The sequence below is a fragment of the Antedon mediterranea genome, chromosome 5 (genome assembly GCF_964355755.1).
Source record: "Antedon mediterranea chromosome 5, ecAntMedi1.1, whole genome shotgun sequence".
NCBI lineage: Eukaryota > Metazoa > Echinodermata > Crinoidea > Comatulida > Antedonidae > Antedon > Antedon mediterranea.
Window position 1 is genome coordinate 119,044 of NC_092674.1, and position 22,771 is coordinate 141,814.

General features: G+C 30.9%; 1 protein-coding gene across 1 annotated transcript in view; it reads left to right on the forward strand.

Moving 5' to 3' along the window:
* The first annotated feature begins 5,012 nt into the window (after positions 1-5,012).
* Positions 5,013-22,771, forward strand: part of LOC140048572 (histamine H2 receptor-like) — a 55,186-nt gene continuing 37,427 nt past the window's right edge. Inside the window, exon 1 of the mRNA XM_072093316.1 lies at positions 5,013-5,737. The gene's annotated coding sequence lies outside the window, so the exon portion shown is untranslated. The remainder of the gene's footprint in view (positions 5,738-22,771) is intronic.

Consider the following 22,771-nt stretch of genomic DNA (forward strand, 5'->3'; position numbering starts at 1 on the left):
TATAAATGTTCGCGCTTTGCGAGACTTGTCTATTGACCCACGAGGTAGCTAGAAGCCACTGCGCAAGATAGATAACTGAGTGTTGCTAAGTCCCATTTATTCTATAAGACTACTCCATTCGAGCGGACATTGGTAAAAACTATTGTTGTTTACTCTTCGGGTGATTTTAAATATTGTATATAATAATTTATTTTGTAAACTTTATTATTTTAATACAAATTATTATTAATTACAATTTAATTATCTTTCAGTTACTTAAAAAATTGTGTAAATTTACCACAATTATCCAGGTATTGAATGGCGTTCAATCTTTGCTAGAAATATGCAATGATATTATATATAGCCGAAGGCTATTACATCTCTCTTCTGCGTTGGAATCACTTTTCAGCCTGGAGTACGCCCTCTCTGACGCGTTGGAATCACTCACTCTCTCGCTATCGCGCACTCAAAACTTTTCTGTCTCTCTACTAGCTGTGTGGTGGTGGTGTATATGTGACGACGACACGCGACGAAGATATCACAAGAATGAGTATTCCGCGATTTTTGCATGAGAAATTTGTAACAGAGAGCTCCAGTGAGTGATGCCCGCCCTCATAAGGGCGGATGTATACATACTAAATAAGACTTGATTTAATAGATATTATACATGTCACATTAAATAGAATTATGATAATAGTTTTTGCAATTGTAAACTATTTTATAATACATATTTATTAACAAACTAGTGTACATTCACTTTTACAGAAAATTATTTACTAACATGCTAAGTTAGTTCACAAAAAAGGCCTAACACAGCAAGACCAAAAATCAATGAATCGTTACTCAGCACGGCCTATTCTTTACCATTGCCGTGTACTACTCTACGCCCGGTAAATTAAGTATTGTTTTTATGATATAAATTAGTATAAAATACATGTTATTAATAGGAAAAAATGTTAAATGTTATTAACATTTATTTGTTTTACCAGAAACAAGTTAAATATAGGAATATTATTAAACAATCCTTCACGTATCCGTTTTCGTTATCGTATTCGTAAGATTGCGAAACCTCCCTAATATAGAAAAAATGACGTAGATGCTCTCGAATCATTATTATTATTTTAGACAGGTACATGTTGCTTGGTGCTTGGCTGCCTAGGCCTAGCATAACATCAATGCGAGTGAGGACTTTAAAAACTGCTATTTATCAAAATTGACCTGGCATTTTAGTAAATTACTTTAGTAAATTACTTTCAATAAATCTATAATTATATTATAGTCATGAATCATTCCTGATTCAAATGCAAAATGTGCAAAATAGATCAAAAACTATACTCGTTTTGTAGTTACGAATATGACTGATGATATTCGTCAACATGAATACGCTTTACGAATATGAAATGGGGATCAGCTCAAAAGTTTCACAAATGTATGACGTATCCGTTTTCGTTATCGTATTCGTAAGGTTGCGAAAACTCCCTAGTACTACACTCTAGACAAGTCTGGCAAAGCGCGAACATTTCTAGTAAACACACGTAAAAAATATAATTGTTGAATTTTGTTATTGTTTCTTTTGCATATCTGCTGGATATTGAAGTGTTTCCTCAAAATGATAGACTTAAACATTTTAGCAAATGTAAGCCTAATGCAGGTAAAATTAACAATTAAAATTAAGGATACCTGTCTCTTGTATGTTAACAACAGTGACAACTCATGAGGTAGATTCTGCTAAGCACACCTGACGTCACAGCAATTTACGGCGACGGCTGTATGGCGAGCGCGTGCGTGTTTCTAAGTTATTTTTAGTACACATTTTAATAGTATTATTTTCTAGAACTTATTTTTGATAATATTATAATTTATATAATACCCAATCAGCTCATGGAAGGACTAAATCTTAAAAGTTATGTAAACAACAAATATCTTAAAACATGCTATCAACTTACCGATTGGAAATGTCAAATGGCCGAGCGGTTAAATAAGGCAGGGGCGCCGTTTACCGTACCTAAAGAGCCAACAACATCGGCAAGGGTTCGAGGCCGACTCGCTCCTAGTTCTGGTGGTGGAACAAGTTTTCTCGGATAAGGACTATAAACCGTAGGTCCAGTGTACACAGTTATAACCTGTGTGCACTTTAAAGAACCCAGTTCATTATTCGAAAAGAGTAGGGGTTACCCCGGTGAACTGGTTCACAAAATAGCCCCTGTATCAGTGGGATTACCACCTATCTGATAGGACAGTGATTAATTCACTATTGGTAATCCTTGGCCACATTGCCTAAAGACATAAAATAAAATAAAATAAATAAATAAATCAGCTATAATTATTTTAAGTAGATTTTCTTTTGGATCATCCAAAAGAAAATTTACTTAAAATACTATACAGTGATCCAGATGAACCTTTTTACAGCTATAATTAGCTGTTGAGATGAACAGAACAGGAAAGAAAGAAAGTAAATTGGATTAAATCATGGATGGCGGCAGCAATGGCAAGAAACCAGGCGAGATGGCGAGAACATTTTATGCCTTTATGTGTCACGAACGAAACATACTGACACCATTACGGAGTTGAAGAAATTGTTGTCGCGTTTTTTCATTTATTATTTTAGTTCCATATAATCTGGGTTGATTCCGAAAATCGAATACTACCGTACGTCATCGCATGGTTATTACCCCATATCTCATCTAAAGTTCTAAAGTTCACCTTCTTTTTTCACAGATTTGAAAAATGTGGTAGTTTTTAACTCTTTGCCTAAGGTTTCTTTCATTTCAGTTAGAAATTGGACTTTTATTCCGCATGCTGATTCATCTTTAATCATGATTGCGTTCATTCTTTGTGGCTTAAAATGTAAACCATACGTCCGAATGCTTAAAAATAATTAAAGGGCATATAAAAGCAGTTTTATGATTTTGCAAGATTGGAAAAATAAAACACTAATCATCATCTACAGGCTATTTTAAAGTTTTCCTGAATATTAGTAAACGTTCAAATCTGTATTTATCGATTAATCAAGCATAATTTTACGAGACATCAATTGAAAGTGCAGGCTGACATTTTGGGTTTTTGATTTTTTAGGCCTATAATAGACCGAGGAAAATGAGATCCATGCATGAAAAACACAATATTTGACAGACGATTTGAATGTATGTATAAATGCTTACATTTTGGCGTAGTTTACATTTTTTGTCAACACTAGGACGATCATGAACATAATAGTCTAATTTGATAATACAGGAGACGGTACTCAATCTCCTTTTATAGCAATTCATAATTCGTTTTGTTATAAAATCTAGATAGATATAATATAAACTTTTTATTTTTTTTATTGTACTTTTTTTATTTTACCTTTTTAACATTTTATATGTGATTTTTTATTGTCTTTCACATTTCCATATGCTTTTCTTATGATCCTTGTTCACCTTCACATCTCCGATTTCTCTTGCAATGAACCTCATTGGAAATATGGTTTTATGGGTTGACCTTGCATCCATTCACTTTGGTTTTACCCAATTTTAATATTCCAATTGTTGTATTTTTTCTTTGTTATGTATTTTAAATCTATTGTTGAATGGATGCTAAATGAATGAATGAAAAAAAGCCTGGGCCTAATCATAATAGTTGGGTGGTGGAGAGAATATGTTTTACCTGCAGGGGGAGAACCCTTGCATAATAAAATACACAACTCCAATTGTAAGTCAAGTCCTTAACTGGCATTCCAAATGATCCGACAGAAAACAAGATAACACTACGAATTTCATATCAGTATCAGAGTGACACTACATTTCTCAACATAGGAAGTTAAGATTTTGTATGGAACCGTGCATTATAATAGACGCAATATGTAACTTCTCCGTATGACGTCATAGACGTAAAAGCAAGTTCTACATGCTTCTTTTAATTTCCATGTTCCTGCTTCAGACAATTTACCTTTAAAATTATTATCCTCGTTATCTGCATGGTTTGCAATCAACTAATAGACCATCCATTCACTAAGTGAAAACTTAAGCCAATGAACTTTCTACACCTGGCATTAGGTTAATTAAAATTGTAACTCCTAATTATTGTGAGTTTTGTGTCTCATTTGTTAATAAATATTTGTTGAAAATTATCGCCCGGAATTGAAAAGAACTTGTCAAATTAATGAATGACTGTTGTCACAAAATGTTAATAAAAGTTGTCATAATTGAAACTCTTTACTTCTAGATTTAGTCTTAATTATATTTATACGGATAGGCCTATAAGGTTTGAGAAGGAAACGGTCATACTTATCTGCGCCAGGTATAGTATCGCGTTCATGTTTTTAGCATATTTCAGTGGTAAATTTAACTTATATAATATATATAATAATAAATAATTTAAAATCAGTCACAGTATTGTTAAATTGTTCATTCTAAAATGTGTCGAAAACACTGACAAACATTTGCATTATTTAAAGATAGATGCAAACAAATGTTTGCTGAATATGAAATGTTAGGCCTAATGTCACATAGTTATTCATTTTGATCGAAAAATATGATTACATTAAAACTGTAATTAAAAAAAATTAGTAAAATTGAGTTTTGGTTGAATATAACCTTTTTTTTATAAGTGAAGACATTATTGATTTCGTTTTTTTTCTACGGAAGTGATTAACTTTTTTAGAACTATACAAACAATTAATACTAAAGTCTTATTTTATTAGTCTTTATTTTTTATGTTTCTTCGAAACAATACATCTTAAAATTAGAATCATTTTATTTTAGAATTATTTCTCAACGTTGAGTGAACAAAAAGGATTAATTTTAAACGATCATGGACTGGGGGTTATCGCCGAGAAGCGGCTCCTATAATAATCTGCTACTGTATCAGTGCACTAGGAAATCTTTCTTTTCTACACATATCAGCTGCAAGTGCATCTGGTAGCAAAGTTAAAAAACAGAATGTTAATGTTTTACTGCCCTCACTAGCAATTTCGAATGAAACCCTCAATACGTGACTGAAACTATTATTCCTACAATATTATAGCAGAGGAATTTCAGACAGTTTAATTAACTTAGCTTTCTCCATGATAAATACTACAACAGAGTAATCAAATCCACTTTATTTGTTTCTTTTGTGGAACTTTGTGCAAGTAACCAAGGTTGCGTTTACGCCTATCAGAAACAGGATCACAACGTACCGACCTGAATAGTTTATTTGTTTCGTTGTGGAACTTTGTGCACGTAACCAAGATTGCGTTTACGCCTATCAGAAACAGGATCACAACGTACCGACCCGAATAGTTTATTTGTTTCGTTGTGGAACTTTGTGCAAGTAACCAATGTTGCGTTTACGCCTATCAGAAACAAGACCACAACGTACCGACCTGAGTAGTTTATTTGTTTCGTTGTGGAACTTTGTGCACGTAACCAAGATTGCGTTTACGCCTATCAGAAACAGGATCACAACGTACCGACCTGAATAGTTTATTTGTTTCGTTGTTGAACTTTGTGCACGTAACCAAGATTGCGTTTACGCCTATCAGAAACAGGATCACAACGTACCGACCTGAGTAGTTTATTTGATTCTTTCTGGAACTTTGTGAACGTAAAATTCGTTGTGGAACTTTGTGCACGTCACCAAGATTGCGTTTACGCCTATCAGAAACAGGATCACAGCGTACCGACTTGAATAGTTTATTTGATTCGTTGTGGAACTTTTTGCACGTAATCAAGATTGCGTTTACGCCTATCAGAAACAGAATCACAACGTACCGACCTGAATTTTATAGACAATCATGGTAAGATACTACTAATATGTGTGCACTAGGACTAAAAGGCAATAATTAATCGAATACATGTCACCCCGGACAATAAAACAGTTATTGCTAAATTAGGCCTATATAGAAATTATATGGAATATCATACGAAACATCATAAGAGGCGATTATGATTTTATATAATTTTTATTACACTTATAAAGCGAGTATCATTCACAAAAAAATAAAAAGTATTATCATGGTTGAGCACAAGATTTTAAAATGTAACTGTGGATGTACTAACTATATTAATATACTGACGTATAGTTGTATTAGTCACAAGAAAAGTGTTTTGAACAAACTACTATATCATGCATTATTTTGTACATAACCTCGCAATTTAACCATTTCTGTTTTAAATCACATTTTGATGATGTTTGTGGTACTTTAGGCTGTACTTATTTTTGTAATAACCTCTCAGAGGTAGCTATTTCCGATCCAAATGTCTTTTAAACAAACATAGTGATTTCAATTTATATTCCCCTTATACGGGATGGAAGAAAAATATATTTTGTTTTATTGAAAAATGCATTTCTAGAGATTGACAGAAACCACATTTACTTACAGTAACGACGAAATAATTTCTTTTGGAGGAGGAGAATGAAGTTTATTTAAATCTTCAATTTGAATGGAGAAATTAAAAAGTATCAACTTTGTTTTTCTAACCCCCACCCTCTTGCTCTCTCTCCCACGCCCTCCTGTAATGTACTAGCAATACCATAACTTACACCATTCATAATGTCTAATAATAGGGATTTAATATAGTTTGAATTTCTTACAGTGTATTACAGATCAAATTAAATGTTTTGATTAACTGTATAAGAATTGATGAATTATGAGGAACACTAATTTTTAGATAGATTCTCGTAAATCCATAATCAAAAACTAACCAAGCAACTAACGAAGCATACGATCGTAAATCGTTCCATTAGATTTATAAATAATCTCATAAATTAAGATAATTGCAAACAATTCATCATGGGATAGTGAATGACGGTAAATATGAGAACCTCTTGTAGTAAGATAGCATCCAGACTCCTTTTATTTAACTGTTTTCATAATTTGTTCACAATTGAAATATTCGTTGGATAACCGAGTAAAAATACACCATTTCTACATTACCATAGAAACATTAGGCCTATAGCGAATATGCCTATATCTATCATATTCTTTTGGCAATCTTGTGAATTATTATTTGTATAGTATTATTAATAAAAAATTAGATATACTATCGAAGAGATTCACTCAATATTTTGAAGAAAAAGTTGTCATTTTAATAATACTTGCTTTTCAATAATGATAATAATAATGATAATAATAACAATAACATGTTAATTCTAAGCTATTCATTTTGAATCGCGTAATTTCGGGACTTGATATGTATAGGCTACTGTATTATCATAGTCATAAAGATAAATGATAACAGTGAGCCACATGTTTTGCGAGATCATAAAAAACAATTCCAATTATGTTGTCCTACATAAAAACAAAATTAAAATACCTTGACAGGTGCAACAACATCGAGTTATCATACTAATATTTGTTTGGGCCACACAATACGTTGAGGACAAAATCCGCTATAGTTGCGCATTAACAAACAAACAAAGTCAAAAACATAATTAATAATTTGATTTATTTTTACAGATTCCGACTATAAAATGTTTCGTTTGTTCTCTATAGAAATGTATGAAGAATGCAATATTGAATAAACACATGCATGTGCTTTATTTACATTTTTTGTAATACATTATTATAAGTGTACATCGGAGGGTTAATCTAAATTTGTGATTTTTTTAAAGGGAAAAATAAAATGAAATGTTATAATGTCAAGATTGGCTACATGAGAATACATAATATCTTTAACGTCAACAGACCTACATAGTTTGTGAACTGTGACAAACATAATTGAAGAAACATTTGAAGGAAATGATAACGGTGTAGGGAAATGATTGCCGTAATTATCTATATAACAACAATATACTCAAAGCAGCAGTGGTATACCTCCTGGGTATTTATACTAGGAAAGGAAGAGTGGAATTTCCATAGTTAAACTGTCCATGGATAAATAAATACTTTAAAGAGTACGAGAAGACTCAAAGCAATGAAATAATCGTGACAGGATTTAATACTTCGACACATAATAATGATCACCACTTTTTAGACAGTTTACTTGCAGTTCATATCCAACTAGTTCAAATTCTTATGGATTGTTTGCATGCGCACAACCAGCCACGATCAAATACAATATATTTCGCATATTGTTTTACAGTATGGTATGATAATAACTGTATTTGACCTACCGAAATGAACAAATGTGGGTTTTTTTTAAGTTTGTGCTGTCATAAATCTTTAAGAACGTTTTAACAAATTCAATTGGTTCAAAAGTGTTAAGTCTGGTTTTATTTCGTCAAGTCGAAACCTTAATGTACATTGATAGGAACCATGGTTTTTTAGAGCAAATGGTATTTATAACCGATCTCGATAATCCCCGTGTCAAAAAATACGGGGATTTGGAACATCAACTTAATCTGTTAATACATGTTCACCTAAGTCAAGATCGATGTAAACCCGACCAAGTCAATGACTTTCTAAAATTTATTTTCTTTTGTTGTAAATAATGTCAATTGATTGATAACTTTGTCCTAAATATTTATTTATAAATTCAGTAGATTCGCAATTGATTTAACAAGCTCTATTATAAGATTATTGATAATTATATTATTCCACGAATTGGAGAATACGATCAATACAAGATTACCGTACTTAAATTATACGTGGTGAAAACTTTTTTTTTCTCAACCATTACAGTTGAATAGGCCTAATATCGTTTATATTGGTCTAATTTGAATGGTCTGATTGAAGTATTATTTATTATTCTGGAAAAATGTTGTTAACGACAAAGATATTTGATTTCAAACACAACATGTTACTTGATTATAGACATGCAAGCAATGAACACATGGAATGTAGGCTTAAAGTAGTATGTCACGCATTGTAAGAAATGCTGCCGTACGTGAACGCAATAAAACATGCGAATTGTTGTGAAGCTTACAGATTTTCAAAATTAAAGTCGTGTAAACATTAATCAAATTGTCAATTAAGTAGTCATAATCACGTACAGTTTCAAAATGGAATACACACGGGTACCATTCCCTTGGGTAAGAGACTACTCATGACGTGTTTGTTTTTTATCTCGTTCCTACCACGGTAATTTGAAATTCAGGAGGATAGATTAACACAAAAGTAGCAAGCAATGTAAACTTTAAAAGCTGCTGTATCCAACGTGAAAGCATTCAATATTCACAATCATCTATAAGTTTCATTCTTCTTAAAATAACTGCAGATCATTTATGAATTATTTATTAATCAGATGGAGTTCTTTTCAATACCAATTTTAGTAGCAGTGTATTCAATATTTTTAGGTACGTGATGATAAAATGATTGTCGAATACAAGAATAAGATCCAGAAATTTTAAAATGCAAATTAATGTCATATTATTGTAGTGTCTGATATAGAAACATGAGAATAAAATAGAATGTTGGCTATTGTTACATTATAAAACTATTGTTTGTTTTGTTTATCTAATGTGAATCAAATAGATTAATAATTCAAGTGTAGGCATATGTATTTAAAAATCACTCCCCTTGATTAATGGAATATTAATTGGTTTGTGTGGTCACAATTAAGTATTTGTACAGTAGGCCTATTCTATACTATTTTGTTAGTTGAATTGTTTATTTTTTGGCATCTCATTTCCGATCCTGACTAACACTGATAAAGAGCACATTCGAAATTGTCTATCAGCTTTAAAATTCCAAAAACACTTTAATTATAGTGATCAATTCAAATTTGTTAAAAACAATCCCGAGGGCTATAAGACGATTGGTATAGTTTAATTTTCTTCAAAAATCAAAGTCGTAAACGCAGAAAGAAGTTCTCTCTAAGGACCTTCGATAAATTTACTTTTGTGCGTTTTGGTACATAATCTAATGATATAGATTTGAATTCACGCTTGACTTGTTTCAAAGAACTCGTTTGCATTTTGGTCCTTACACTTCGATTGTTACATTCATGTACAGTATGGTTCGCTTAGTAATGATTTGATTACAAAACATCTTAAAGGATAATATTTATTATTTGAGTTCTTTTAGTGTTTTATAATAACATTGTATTTTACCAATATTACCAAAATAAGTTATTGAATTGATTGATTATAAACAAGACTTTGTTAGGCCGCAATGTTAACATTGATAAGTAACAGCAAATGTGGCGCAATAATTGATGCAAATTGATAGCAAGTTGTGCAGTTCTATTAATATTTAGATTGTGTTCACACAATTTGGATGGTGCACACCTATGGACAATACACCTCTTTCATTACATAAGACAATCAATTAGTCTGTATTAAGCTCACATAGGTCATACTGTTCAAATACAACACACTTCAATCAATCAAATTTATTCTAATTTTGTTTCAGTTGCTTCTTTTTTAAATATAAGAGCGTATATTAGAAAGAATATAAAGGAGAATATAATATTTAATAAATTATGCTCACTTCTGATGTGTTTATAAAAGGGAAGTTTCAAAGTGGTTATTGTCAGAAGCATTAAACTGACTTGCGTAGTTAACACGTAGTGTTGCGAACAAAAACTATCACGAGAACAAAAATACAAATTGTACAGGTGTTATTGCTTGAAGGTCAGTCGAGAATGGGCTTAATAATCACACCGCATAAAATCCCCAGATTCCAAAGTGTTAAAACAATGTCCATTTAGACACAACGGTTAGCTGTATAAAATCATAACATATTGCTAGTTATCCCGCAGTTGCTTGCTATCATATAGACGTTATTCACACTCTTAATTTCGTAAATGTCACCAAGTTGTCTAGCAATGTCCATTTTATAGAACAACCTCATATATTATTTAAATGAATTTATTTAAAATATAAAGGATGCGCAACGTGAACATTCGTGCGTCAAAACATAGTCATCATCACACTAAGCCTATTAAACAAAAGAAATTCCAGAAGTAATTATAATATTGTCAGAAAGATATGGCAAGCCTCAGCTGTCTGAAGTATTCAAAATATTATATTATTATATCATTTTTTTATTGTATTATATATTGTATTGTAATGAATTATACGTTTTGCATTATATTACTTGGTTTTACCATTATATTATATCTATTTCTAATATATTATGTGAAAAATGTAACAAATTATTGACTTTTTGTATTATATTATTTGGTTTTAGCATTATATTATGAACATTTAATATTATATTATTAATAAAATACATTATATTATAATATAATTGTATTATATTAAACGCATTTACTTTACTTTATAACATACAACATTATTATATTATACGGATTCGTTAGTTATATTATTATGTTGTATGATGTTTATTATACGTCACGGCTTATTTCAGTTCTTCTAACTCTTTCTCTCCCTCCCCCTGTTCACTAGCAATCAGCGGCCGGCAGAATCTGAATTGTGTGACTGTTGAAGAATAACTACGTACTAGGCCTAGGCCTAGCCTAGGCCTACTAGGGGATCTAGACAAGTGACCAAGGATCACTGGACAGCTACAACTAATACTACAATACAATAATACTACTACAATAACTACTACTGCTACTACCTAGGCCTAGCTAGTGAGTAGTAGGTAGCTACTACTAGGCTCTAGGGCGTATGTATGATGTTAACTACTAGGTAGGGCCTAGGGCTAGGCCTAACTAGAGGCCTACTAGTACTAGGCTAGGCCTAGACTTAAGTTGTAGTAGGCTAGGGCCGGGCCTGCTGCCTTAGGCTAGGCTACTACTACTACTACTACTAGGCAGCCCATGATGGGTACAAGTAAGCCAAAATTTTGGATATATGTAAACCAAAATTTGGGTACGAGCGTGTTGGCATGGCATGCATGGGTACGGGTTAACCTGTATCCTTCTAGCTAATCGTACTATGCCTAGGCCTCAAGTAAGTCTACGCTACCCAGTCCGGCTACAATATGGTCTATTTTGTTTTATAGCTTTATTGATAGGTGGGTTCAAATCTGGGTTGGGACGGCTTTTTCTCATTCTAAAACAGATTTCCTTATAATAAAATAATATATGAATTTATTTGTAATATTGTAATGTATACATAATATAAGTAATTGCCATTGCCTTTATTACTATTAATTATGTATTATACGGTTACCCCTTAATTATACTATAGTATAATTTCCTTGTTATATTTTACAATATTTTCTTCCTAATTCTACAATTTTGTCTTTCACAGCACAAATTTATCATACTGAATCATCACACACCAAGTCTCATAAATCTCTACTGTATTTGTCCAAGCTACTCCAGCTACATGGTATTGCCTTGAGGCTAAACTACACGGTATACTGGCACTACCATCATTCCTGGCTCGTCAACCTGTACCACATTAGCACAGTTTCAGTTTCAGTTTATTTACCATTTCAATTTCTGAACATAAGAGATGAACATCTTATATGGATGAATAACCGTAAGAGCGAAAGCTCGTTTACCAGTCACCCGTTAGTGCAGTGACATTACAGACAACATAAAGACAGGACAAAGGTGCAATACTTAACAAGACATGTGAACAGTTGTGTTTGCAACCCCTTGGATAAAATAATATATTTATATAATGGAGAAAGTTAGATATTATAATATTTCTTTTTGATCATACAATGATAATTTTTAAATTACTTCTTAAGAAGTCATACTACTGATTCAAAATAGTGACTTACACCCTGTGGTCAAGGCTTTCTTTGCTCTTATGCTTATTTCCTCCAACATACAGAGTAAATAGGACTTTTTTTATTCATAACTGTTGAATTGTTTCCCAATACATAGTACCTATTGGTATTATATCTAAAAATACAAAGGCGGCTAACACAGATAGTTCCATATATACAGTACTCTTTTATAAATAAATGTATCTCTCCAAACTACTCCCAACTACCTAATCTAATAATAGTACTATTAGCATACTACTATACACTTTGTAGACAAGAAATAAGTTGTATACACTAGAGGACTTATGGTAGTACAGTCGATCGCCCTCTCACTGGCCCGGTCAACATAATCTATACCTAGATTATTACAGTAATTAAAGTACATTATTACAGAGTTTTTTTTTTTTTGCAGAAATCAAATTTATGTGTATAGAAAGCAGTACTTGTATTAAAAAACTAAGCAGGTTTTTGAACGCAGACTGGCAGGATATTTTGAATATTTTTTGTTGTTGAAATGATGGAATCCTAACTTCAATTTCCACGAACCCTTTTATTTAAATTTATTTGAATAGACCTCCATGTAAACTCATTAAAGGCTACATGATTGTTTTATATTTTAATATGTGATAGTAGAAAATCATTGTGTATAATGAGGACTATGAATCTGATATTTACTTGCATTCTCATCTTTTTAAATTATTATTTATAATGCCGGTAATGAGTTTAAAATTTAATTATATTGACTATTTTTGATAATCATCATGTCCTTATAAATTCATTTATATTTCTTTTGTGTAATATAGTTCATATATTATGTATTAAGTAAATTGGTAAGGCCCTATACTGTTACTATTTAAGGAAAGTTTATATACACTATTATTTTATGCCTACCAATATTAGTATTAATTGTTTATGTAAATATTTTGTCTAATTGCCTTGATTTTTTGTATAGGCCAATGGCATCAATGTTTTTCTCAAAGCAAATTAGCCTAATAATGCCACATTTAGACTCATGATTCATTGATTTCTGATATTCTGTACTTGTGTATGCATTACTAAAATAGTAGTTAATATATTTCATTTATAATGTATGTATAAACATATATTCATATTTTTTTAAACATTTTTAAATTTAAAAATTATTACAATACCTATCTACCTTTCTGATATTGTTACTATTATATAATATTTTTTGAGGCAGCAATAAAAAAAAAATTAGAACAATTAATTTGAGTTATACTGTACTATGTTAGTTCAGGAGATGAAGTGTGTGTGGGCAGAAACTAGTGTGTTGGAGGTTGGTGGTGTGAGGTGTATAGTTTAGTTGTCACTTTAAGATCTAAATTAGATGTTTTCTGAAGAAAAGAAGTAAGCGCATACGCTTTCAAACAACTCCAAGAAGATTCACACAAAAATAATTACTTTCCAATAAAGTAGTATAACAGTGTATATTACAGTACATTGAATAAACTCGAGCGGAATAATAACGCACATAAAAAAACATTCATTTTCTTTTCGAAAAGTGCCCTCTCTAATTTTCTATTAATTTATTAATAATTATTATTAATTAATGAGTAATATGAACATATTTTTAACATTCAATGCTGGAAGCTGGTTCTACTCCTAACAAAGTTTCATATCTCCAAATTTCATCAACGTATTCAAAGCACTTCAATATTAAATATCACATTTAACATAAAAATTCGGGTTTTGGATAGAATTTTGCTTAAAAACATATACAAAAAACATCGATAAAAAATACTTTTCGTATTCAAAAACATTTGATACTTGGTATAAATGTTCACTATAGGTTGTTCTATTCACAGAAAAAAATTGCATTCATGAACGTTTTTTGTTGGTTGTTTTTTTCAAAATAGTTATTAGCTTGAAAAAAATGAGTTGGAATTGTATGGTCTTTCATAAGTGTACATTTTGTAAAAACGTAAATTTAAAAAATCAGTGATATGGCTTGATAGTTATTTTTGGTTTGCAATATGGATGGAGCAACCTATATTGAACATTTATACCAAGTATCAAATGTTTTTGAATACGAAAAGTATTTTTTATCGATGTTTTTTGTATATGTTTTTAAGCAAAATTATATCCAAAACCTGAATTTGTAATGTTAAATGTAATTTATTTAAGTGCTTTGAATACGTTGATGAAATTTGGAGATATGAAACTTTGTTAGGAGTAGATACAGTTTCCAGCATTAAATTTTAAAAATATGTTCATATTACTCATTAATTGATAATAATTATTAATAAATTAATAGAAAACTAGAGAGGGCACTTTTCGACAAGAAAATGAATGTTTTTTATGTGTGTTATTATTCCGCTCGAGTTTATTCAATGTACTGTAATATACACTGTTATACTATTTTATTGGAAAGTAATTATTTTTGTGTGAATCTTCTTGGAGTTGTTTGAAAGCGTATCCGCTTACTTCTTTTCTTCAGAAAACATCTAATTTAGGTCTTAAAGTGACAACTGTACACCTCACACCACCAACCTCCAACACACTAGTTTCTGCCCACACACACTTCATCTCCTGAACTAACATAGTACAGTATAAGTCAAATAAATTTTTTAATTTTTTTTATTGCTGCCTCAAAAAATATTATATAATAGTAACAATATCAGAAAGGTAGATAGGTATTGTAATAATTTTTAAATTTAAAAATGTTACAAAAAATATGAAATGAATATATGTTTATACATACATTATAAATGAAATATATTAACTACTGTTTTAGTAATGCATACACAAGTACAGAATATCAGAAATCAATGAATCATGTGTCTAAATGTGGCATTATTAGGCTAATTTGCTTTGAGAAAAACATTGATGCCATTGGCCTATAAAAAAATCAAGGCAATTAGACAAAATATTTACATAAACAATTAATACTAATATTGGTAGGCATAAAATAATAGTGTATATAAACTTTCCTTAAATAATAACAGTATAGGGCCTTACCAATTTATTTAATACATAATATATGAACTATATTACACAAAAAAAGTATAAATGAATTTATAAGGACATGATGATTATCAAAAATAGTCAATATAATTAAATTTTAAACTCATTACCGGCATTATAAATAATATTTTAAAAAGATAAGAATGCAAGAAAATATCAGATTCATAGTCCTCATTATACACAATGATTTCCTACTATCACATATTAAAATATAAAACAATCATTTAGCCTTTAATGACTTTACATGGAGGTCTATTCAAATAAATTTAAATAAAAGGGTCATAATATGTCTTCGTCTCCAGTTCGTGGAAATTGAAGTTAGGATTCCATCATTTCAACAACAAAAAATATTCAAAATATCCTGCCAGTTTGCATTCAAGACCTGCAACCTGCTTAGTTTTTAATACGAGTACTGCTTTCTATACACATAACTTTGATTTCTGCAAAAAAAAACAAAACTCTGTAATTATGTACTTTAATTACTGTAATAATCTAGGTATAGATTATGTTTACCGGGCCAGTGAGAGGGCGTTCGACTGTACTACCATAAGTCCTGTAGGTGTATACAACTTATTTCTTGTCTACAAAGTGTATAGTAGTATGCTAATAGTACTATTATTAGATTAGGTAGTTGGGAGTAGTTTGGAGAGATACATCTATCTATAAAAGAGTACTGTATATATGGAACTATCTGTGTTAGCCGCCTTTGTATTTTTAGATATAATACCAATACTAAAAGTCCTATGTACTCTGTATGTTGGAGGAAATACGCATAAGAGCAAATAAAGCCTTGACCACAGGGTGTAAGTCACTATTTTGAATCAGTAGTATGACTTCTTAAGAAGTAATTTAAAAATTATCATTGTATGATCAAAAAGAAATATTATAATATCTAACTTTCTCCTTTATATAAATATATTATTTTATCCAAGGGGTTGCAAACACAAGTGTTCACATGTCTTGTTAAGTATTGCACCTTTGTCCTGTCTTTATGTTGTCTGTAATGTCACTGCACTAACGGGTGACCGGTAAACGAGCTTCGCTCTTACGGTTATCCATCCATATAAGTTGTTCATCTCTTATGTTCAGAAATTGAAATGGTAAATAAACTGAAACTGTGCTTATGTGGTACAGGTTGACGAGCCAGGAATGATGGTAGTGCCAGTATACCGTGTAGTTTAGCCTCAAGGCAATACCATGTAGCTGGAGTAGCTTGGACAAATACAGTAGAGATTTATGAGACTTGGTGTGTGATGATTCAGTATGATAAATTTGTGCTGTGAAAGACAAAAGTAGAATTAGGAAGAAAATATTGTAAAATATAACAAGGAAATTATACTATAGTATAATTAAGGGGTAACCGTATAATACATAATTAATAGTAATAAAGGCAATGGCAATTACTTATATTATGTATACATTACAATAATATTACAAATAAATTCATATATTATTTTATTATGATAAGGAAATCTGTTTTAGAATGAGAAAAAGCCGTCCCAACCCAGATTTGAACCCAGCTATCAATAAAGCTATAAAACAAAATAGACCATATTGTAGCCGGACTGGGTAGCGTAGACTTACTTGAGGCCTAGGCATAGTACGATTAGCTAGAAGGATACAGGTCAACCCGTACCCATGCCATGCCAACACGCTCGTACCCAAATTTTGGTTTACATATATCCAAAATTTTGGCTTACTCGTACCCATCATGGGCTGCCTAGTAGTAGTAGTAGTAGTAGCCTAGCCTAAGGCAGCAGGCCCGGCCCTAGCCTATCTACTACAACTTAAGTCTAGGCCTAGCCTAGTACTAGTAGGCCTCTAGGCCTGGCCTAGGCCCTAGTAGTTAACATCATACATACGCCCTAGAGCCTAGTAGTAGCTACCTACTACTCACTAGCTAGGCCTAGGTAGTAGCAGTAGTAGTTATTGTAGTAGTATTATTGTATTGTAGTATTAGTTGTAGCTGTCCGGTGATCCTTGGTCACTTGTCTAGATCCCCTAGGCTAGGCCTAGTACGTTATTCTTCAACAGTCACAATTCAGATTCTGCCGGCCGCTGATTGCTAGTGAACAGGGGGAGGGAGAGAAAGAGTTAGAAGAACTGAAATAAGCCGTGACGTATAATAAACATCATACAAAATAATAATATAACTAACGAATCCGTATAATATAATAATGTTGTATGTTATAAAGTAAAGTAAATGCGTTTAATATAATACAATTATATTATAATATAATGTATTTTATTAATAATATAATATTAAATGTTCATAATATAATGCTAAAACCAAATAATATAATACAAAAAGTCAATAATTTGTTACATTTTTCACATAATATATTAGAAATAGATATAATATAATGCTAAAACCAAGTAATATAATGCAAAACGTATAATTCATTACAATACAATATATAATATAATAAAAAAATGATATAATAATATAATATTTTGAATACTTCAGACAGCTGAGGCTTGCCATAGAAAGACATTCCAAACGTTGGTTTAATTCATAGCTGAAGTATAACTCATAATTCATAATTTACAGCTTTCTCTTCGCACGCAAAATAAACATTACTGTATTTGTTTCATATGCACGTATAATGTTGTTTGTTGTTGCAGTATATAGCTTATTTGTTTCATATGCACGTATAATGTTGTTTGTTGTTGCACTTTAAAGCTTATTTGTTTCATATGCACGTATAATGTTGTTTGTTGTTGCAGTATATAGCTTATTTGTTTCATATGCACGTATAATGTTGTTTGTTGTTGCACTTTATAGCTTATTTGTTTCATATGCACGTATAATGTTGTTTGTTGTTGCAGTATATAGCTTATTTGTTTCATATGCACGTATAATGTTGTTTGTTGCACTTTATAGCTTATTTGTTTCATATGCACGTATAATGTTGTTTGTTGTTGCAGTATATAGCTTATTTGTTTCATATGCACGTATAATGTTGTTTGTTGTTGCAGTATATAGCTTATTTGTTTCATATGCACGTATAATGTTGTTTGTTGTTGCAGTATATAGCTTATTTGTTTCATATGCACGTATAATGTTGTTTGTTGTTGCACTTTATAGCTTATTTGTTTCATATGCACGTATAATGTTGTTTGTTGTTGCACTTTATAGCTTATTTGTTTCATATGCACGTATAATGTTGTTTGTTGTTGCACTTTATAGCTTATTTGTTTCATATGCACGTATAATGTTGTTTGTTGTTGCAGTATATAGCTTATTTGTTTCATATGCACGTATAATGTTGTTTGTTGTTGGACTGTATAGCTTTTTTGTTTCATATGCACGTAATGTTGTTTGTCCATAATACGTAACATTATTTGGTATTTTACATAAACGGTTGTATACTCTTACTGGAGTTATTTTTTATGGTTGTCGAAATCAATATAACTAATTGTTAAGGTTGGTTACCGTTTTAAAGGGTTATAGGCTCTACTTACCGTGTTACTCTAACACAGCACCCTCTAAAGTCTAAACAAGTTTTTTTAAACGACAATGCTTTCGTATTTTAATATTACGGTAAACTACGGAAACTTACGGCAAGCCTCAGCTGTCTGAAGTATTCAAAATATTATATTATTATATCATTTTTTTATTATATTATATATTGTATTGTAATGAATTATACGTTTTGGATTATATTACTTGGTTTTAGCATTATATTATATCTATTTCTAATATATTATGTGAAAAATGTAACAAATTATTGACGTTTTGTATTATATTATTTGGTTTTAGCATTATATTATGAACATTTAATATTATATTATTAATAAAATACATTATATTATAATATAATTGTATTATATTAAACGCATTTACTTTACTTTATAACATACAACATTATTATATTATACGGATTCGTTAGTTATACTATTATTTTGTATGATGTTTATTATACGTCACGGCTTATTTCAGTTCTTCTAACTCTTTCTCTCCCTCCCCCTGTTCACTAGCAATCAGTGGCCGGCAGAATCGGAATTGTGTGACTGTTGAAGAATAACTACGTACTAGGCCTAGCCTAGACCAACTAGGGGATCTAGACAAGGACCAAGGATCACCGGACAGCTACAACTAATACTACAATACAATAATACTACTACAATAACTACTACTGCTACTACCTAGGCCTAGCTAGTGAGTAGTAGGTAGCTACTACTAGGCTCTGGGCGTATGTATGATGTTAACGGATTCCCATGTTAACTACTACTAGGTAGGGCCTAGGCTAGGCCTAGAGGCCTACTAGTACTAGGCTAGGCCTAGACTTAAGTTGTAGTAGGCTAGGGCCGGGCCTGCTGCCTTAGGCTAGGCTAGGCTACTACTACTACTACTAGGCAGCCCATGATGGGTACGAGTAAGCCAAAATTTTGGATATATGTAAACCAAAATTTGGGTACGAGCGTGTTGGCATGGCATGGGTACGGGTTGACCTGTATCCTTCTAGCTAATCGTACTATGCCTAGGCCTCAAGTAAGTCTACGCTACCCAGTCCGGCTACAATATGGTCTATTTTGTTTAATTATAGCTTTATTGATAGCTGGGTTCAAATCTGGGTTGGGACGGCTTTTTCTCATTCTAAAACAGATTTCCTTATAATAAAATAATATATAATTTATTTGTAATATTGTAATGTATACATAATATAAGTAATTGTCATTGCCTTTATTACTATTAATTATGTATTATACGGTTACCCCTTAATTATACTATAGTATAATTTCCTTGTTATATTTTACAATATTTTCTTCCTAATTCTACAATTTTGTCTTTCACAGCACAAATTTATCATACTGAATCATCACACACCAAGTCTCATAAATCTCTACTGTATTTGTCCAAGCTACTCCAGCTACATTGTATTGCCTTGAGGCTAAACTACACGGTATACTGGCACTACCATCATTCCTGTCTCGTCAACCTGTACCACATAAGCACAGTTTCAGTTTCAGTTTATTTACCATTTAAATTTCTGAACATAAGAGATGAACAACTTATATGGATGGATAACCGTAAGAGCGAAGCTCGTTTACCGGTCACCCGTTAGTGCAGTGACATTACAGACAACACAAAGACAGGACAAAGGTGCAATACTTAACAAGACATGTGAACATTCGTGTTTGCAATCCCTTGGATAAAATAATATATTTATATAATGGAGAAAGTTAGATATTATAATATTTCTTTTTGATCATACAATGATAATTTTTAAATTACTTCTTAAGAAGTCATACTACTGATTCAAAACTACTCCCAACTACCTAATCTAATAATAGTACTATTAGCATACTACTATACACTTTGTAGACAAGAAATAAGTTGTATACACCTAGAGGACTTATGGTAGTACAGTCGATCGCCCTCTCACTGGCCCGGTCAACATAATCTATACCTAGATTATTACAGTAATTAAAGTACATTATTACAGAGTTTTTTTTTTTTTTGCAGAAATCAAAGTTATGTGTATAGAAAGCAGTACTCGTATTAAAAACTAAGCAGGTTGCAGGTCTTGAACGCAAACTGGCAGGATATTTTGAATATTTTTGTTGTTGAAATGATGGAATCCTAACTTCAATTTCCACGAACCCTTTTATTTAAATTTATTTGAATAGACCTCCATGTAAACTCATTAAAGGCTACATGATTGTTGATAGTAGAAAATCATTGTGTATAATGAGGACTATGAATCTGATATTTACTTGCATTCTCATCTTTTTAAATTATTATTTATAATGCCGGTAATGAGTTTAAAATTTAATTATATTGACTATTTTTGATAATCATCATGTCCTTATAAATTCATTTATATTTCTTTTGTGTAATATAGTTCATATATTATGTATTAAGTAAATTGGTAAGGCCCTATACTGTTACTATTTAAGGAAAGTTTATATACACTATTATTTTATGCCTACCAATATTAGTATTAATTGTTTATGTAAATATTTTGTCTAATTGCCTTGATTTTTTGTATAGGCCAATGGCATCAATGTTTTTCTCAAAGCAAATTAGCCTAATAATGCCACATTTAGACACATGATTCATTGATTTCTGATATTCTGTACTTGTGTATGCATTACTAAAATAGTAGTTAATATATTTCATTTATAATGTATGTATAAACATATATTCATATTTTTTTAAACATTTTTAAATTTAAAAATGATTACAATACCTATCTACCTTTCTGATATTGTTACTATTATATAATATTCTTTGAGGCAGCAATAAAAAAAAATTAGAACAATTAATTTGAGTTATACTGTACTATGTTAGTTCAGGAGATAAAGTGTGTGTGTGGGCAGAAACTAGTGTGTTGGAGGTTGGTGGTGTGAGGTGTATAGTTGTCACTTTAAGACCTAAATTAGATGTTTTCTGAAGAAAAGAAGTAAGCGGATACGCTTTCAAACAACTCCAAGAAGATTCACACAAAAATAATTACTTTCCAATTAAGTAGTATAACAGTGTATATTACAGTACATTGAATAAACTCGAGCGGAATAATAACGCACATAAAAAAACATTCATATTCTTTTCGAAAAGTGCCCTCTCTAGTTTTCTATTAATTTATTAATAATTATTATTAATTAATGAGTAATATGAACATATTTTTAATATTCAATGCTGGAAGCTGGTTCTACTCCTAACAAAGTTTCATATCTCCAAATTTCATCAACGTATTCAAAGCACTTCAATATTAAATATCACATTTAACATAAAAATTCGGGTTTTGGATAGAATTTTGCTTAAAAACATATACAAAAAACATCGATAAAAAATACTTTTCGTATTCAAAAACATTTGATACTTGGTATAAATGTTCACTATAGGTTGCTCTATTCACAGAAAAAAAAATTGCATTCATGAACGTTTTTTGTTGGTCGTTTTTTCAAAATAGTTATTAGCTTGAAAAAAATGAGTTGGAATTGTATGGTCTTTCATAAGTGTACATTTTGTAAAAACGTAAATTTAAAAAATCAGTGATATGGCTTGATAGTTATTTTTTGTTTGCAATATGGATGGAGCAACCTATATTGAACATTTATACCAAGTATCAAATGTTTTTGAATACGAAAAGTATTTTTTATCGATGTTTTTTGTATATGTTTTTAAGCAAAATTATATCCAAAACCTGAATTTGTAATGTTAAATGTAATTTATTTAAGTGCTTTGAATACGTTGATGAAATTTGGAGATATGAAACTTTGTTAGGAGTAGATACAGTTTCCAGCATTAAATTTTAAAAATAT